The sequence below is a fragment of the Nicotiana tabacum genome, chromosome 2 (genome assembly GCF_000715075.1).
Source record: "Nicotiana tabacum cultivar K326 chromosome 2, ASM71507v2, whole genome shotgun sequence".
NCBI lineage: Eukaryota > Viridiplantae > Streptophyta > Magnoliopsida > Solanales > Solanaceae > Nicotiana > Nicotiana tabacum.
The window spans coordinates 105,948,584-105,952,458 of NC_134081.1; the positions used below are offsets into that span (position 1 = coordinate 105,948,584).

At 36.3% G+C, this 3,875-nt stretch overlaps 1 non-coding gene across 1 annotated transcript; it reads right to left on the reverse strand.

Annotated features, from left to right (window-relative positions):
- Positions 1 to 1,540: 1,540 nt before the first annotated feature.
- Positions 1,541 to 1,633, reverse strand: TRNAY-GUA (transfer RNA tyrosine (anticodon GUA)). The gene is made up of 2 exons: positions 1,597 to 1,633; positions 1,541 to 1,576 (listed from the first exon to the last, which is right to left on the reverse strand). It is a non-coding gene; the product is annotated as a tRNA-Tyr (tRNA).
- Positions 1,634 to 3,875: the final 2,242 nt, after the last annotated feature.

Consider the following 3,875-nt stretch of genomic DNA (forward strand, 5'->3'; position numbering starts at 1 on the left):
GTTGCGTAGGTGGTAATATGCTCATGTGGGTTTGGAGTACCGTCATACTTTGGCACTTCGGGTATTTTAAACCGCTTTGGGATTAGGTCCGGTGCCGCACTCGGCTTATACGGCAATTGAGTATACTTCTTTGAGTCTGGGCCTTTCAATATTGGTGGCACGCCCGAGATTTGATCCATACGGGCGTTTACTTCCCTCATAAATCGTAAAAGTTCATTTTCGATGGGTTGTTCTCGTTGTTGAGACCGGATCTACTCCCCCCGGCCCCATGGGATCCAACTTCGCCCCTTGGAGTGTTGTTGTCGGCTCTCTGCGTCGTTTGGTTTGCGGGAACATCAGGAGGAATTGGGTCTCGTCTGTTTGCATTTTTTGAAGCCCCTGATAGTGCCTGCTTCAGTTCCATCATAACTTGATCCTGCCGCGTGAGATGGCCTAGAATGATTGAGTGTTGCTCTTGCAGGACCCTCACCTCATCCACGACATGCTCCTCATCAGCATCATCGAGAGTTGTATCTCGAACCTATCAAGGGTATTGTCTGTCATGCACCGACGTGGCGTCATTCTCCTCATTGCGGGTGTCACTGATTGAATCCTCGAAATGAGGTTGATCCCCTCGATTTTCAAGGTTGTGCGTGTTGTCAACAGTGTTATCCGCCATTTTTTTATGATTTTCTAAGACGAAACAATCTAATTTAATTGCAAGGATCAATTTAATTGCACGACTGTCTAGGCCCCACGGTGGGCGCCAAATTATTTACCCGTAAAATGGTACAGTTAAATTTATATGTGGTTTCTAGACAAGTGAACTAATTTGATCCTGAAATAATACAATAATTAAAAAATGTACAATACTTAGCCTTGAAATGTAGATGAAACAGTAGAGATGACAGTTCCGAGAACAGAATTTTCGGGCACAACAATGATGAGATCAAAAAGCAAGAAAGGTAAGATTGTGTTAAGCTTTATATAGAATTTAGTATAAGTTTAGCCGGAAAATTCGTCCCCCTTACAATGATAACTGAGATAACTATTTATACCTATGTCTAAGGAAGGGGGTACTAGGATCGTGTCCTCCTTTAATGTCAATTATAAGGGTCATTGATGAAGACATAATGGTGAACATAAATGTCAAATTCTCTGTAATGGACCGTCGCTCTTAATGCTGCAGAATATTTCCTATTAAATGCTACCGGGCGCAGAGCATTTAACACACATTTATGAACGTTATCCTTTCCGGTCTTCGGCCATCCCCATCTTGGGTTCCACGTGTCCTCCCTTTAGACGACCACGTGTCATATCATATTTCACCCTATACAATTTCTATCTTAAAAAAATAGAAAAAAATGCGTAAAAGTCGATTATATATTTTTGTGAAAACCAAACTATTAAATAAAGAAAATGCGAATATGAATTGATTAGCTAAGTTTTTTCTTTCGAAAATTGGTTATGTTGCATATTTGGTTTAATCTCATCATATTATACTTTCGTTTAAAGACCTAGTTATTTCATTTTATCCCGTCAATAGTAAATTGAAAAAACATCCGACCTGCCGGATTCGAACCAGCGACCTAAGGATTTGCTGTTAGGCTTTCCCCACTACAGTCCTCCGCTCTACCAACTGAGCTAAGGTCGGCTATTGACAGTCTGTGCAACACTTTTTTATTTTGAATGCGAGATTTCCTGATGTACTTATTGCTATTTTTTCCCAATCACCTCAGCTAAGTTTACAGTTAATAAATGGAATTTGTCCTTCGGTCATAAAGTGCTCGTTCACTTTTTCGATTTTATTGAAAAGACGTAGTAATAAATTTCTTAATGCCTTTCCTAAGTTGCATGACTTAAATCTATTAAGCGAATAAACTATATTTTCTTGAGCATATTTTTCCATATTAACAAATTATTTGCTTGTCTCCTTCCATATGTGATATGTGTATAATAATATCTTTATTCACTTCTAGCAAATATTTACAATCTTCAATTGTCGCCTTAGAGGATGATATTGTGTGTCCTCCTCTTTGATAAACTTGACAATAAGTAGGCAGTTCGTCTTCACTTTTAATTTTTTGTATCCCCTTTCTTGTACTAATTTGAGACCTTATTCGATGTTACAAAGTTTTGTAACGAGGATTGATATAGACTTCATTCGTTTTTCTTGGTCTTTCTTAATGATCCCTCCAAAAATAGCATTTCCGATCTTCACAGTTCATGACATCAATAATAAGTTTCATTTTTCTTGCATAAGGAATTGATCAAAACTTTTGCTTTTGGCTGGTTTTAGGTATAGAGATTTGTGAAGGAAGCATTTCATCAATTTTCTTAGGATAATCTTTAATTTGCTAGTATATAAGTTCGATAGATACATACTTTTTTTTAATCAAATTTATGTTTTGCTCTTCCCATATATACAATTGTTATTTATGATATCATAAAATCATCCAAGTAGGGGTGGCAAACAGGCGGGTGGGTCGGATATGAACTGATCGAAAATGGGTAATATAAAAATAGATAAAATATCTGACCTGACTCATATTTAATACGAATAGAAAATGGGTTAACCGGCGAATAATATCGATATACATATTATCTATTGTTTCTTGAATATGATCACTTTTGGAGTTTTAGGAGGATTAATCTCCCAAATTTGAGAAACCCCTACTTTGAGTCTTTGCAAATGTAAAAGTTAAACTCATTGGTTATTTATTTCTAAGTGGATAATAGGGATCTTATTCATATTTGACCCATTTTTAAAAAGTTAATTATCCAACCAATATTTTGATGAATAATATGGATAGATAATTATTATTTTTATCTATTTTGCCACCACTACAGCCAAGTATTGGCTTCTCATTCAAAGTATTAATCCCATTCAATGAAATGAACTTATTCCATGTTCATTTAGATAGTAAACAATCTCTGATAATATGCACAAAGTCCTCCACATTTTTATCATATTGTTCACATTTTGGAGACTCAATTAGTTTCTTAGTAATATCAAGGAGTGCTGGTGTTAGTGCATTTTAATATCAAAATTATAATATTAAGTGCATTATTTCTTGTGAGATGGTGGTTATAAATTGGTAAGAAAGTGATCATTACTTTTGTGTAACTCATGAAATCACTAATGTCATGATCTACCACTAATTACCCACTAAAGATTAAATTTTGTAACCAACAATCATGTTCTACAATTTTATTTTTCCGCTACCTTATTATTTATTTCATAGAAGAGATTCTACACCTATAAATAGTGGTGTTTCCTCCTTGTGTTTGGAATGGGATAATTTAGTAGTGTGTATGAAAAAAGTGAACTTGGTATAGTGAAAAAGAAAGTTAAGAGAATGAGAAAATTTAAGTCTCCAACTTATTCTCGACAAAAGAGAATATTATTTCTGTTGCAGGAAGGTGTTCATTTTGGTAGAGTTTTGGACACAACAACTTGTCCAGAGTTAGTTCGAGTCATACGATGTTGCCGGGTTATTGTATTTTGGAGGGCACAAGTCAAGAGTATTACTGTTGGATCGGTAAAGATACTACCACAGTGAACTTAAATCTCTTTAAAGAGAGCGAGATATACGCGCCTCAACCTGAAGAATATTTATTTATTTTTTCTTCATCTTATTTTTCAACTGTAATTACTTATAATTTCATCAATAATATGATGCAAGTAATCAGGTAAAGTTTTGCTGTAATTTTGACAAGGTGGGTTGCTCTGATGGTAAGCACCCTCCACTTCCAACCAAGAGGTTGTGAGTTCGAGTCACCCCAAGAGCAAGGTGGGGAGTTCTTGGAGGGAAGGATGCCGAGGGTCTATTGGAAACAGCCTCTCTACCCCAGGGTAGGGGTAAGGTCTGCGTACACACTACCCTCCCCAGACC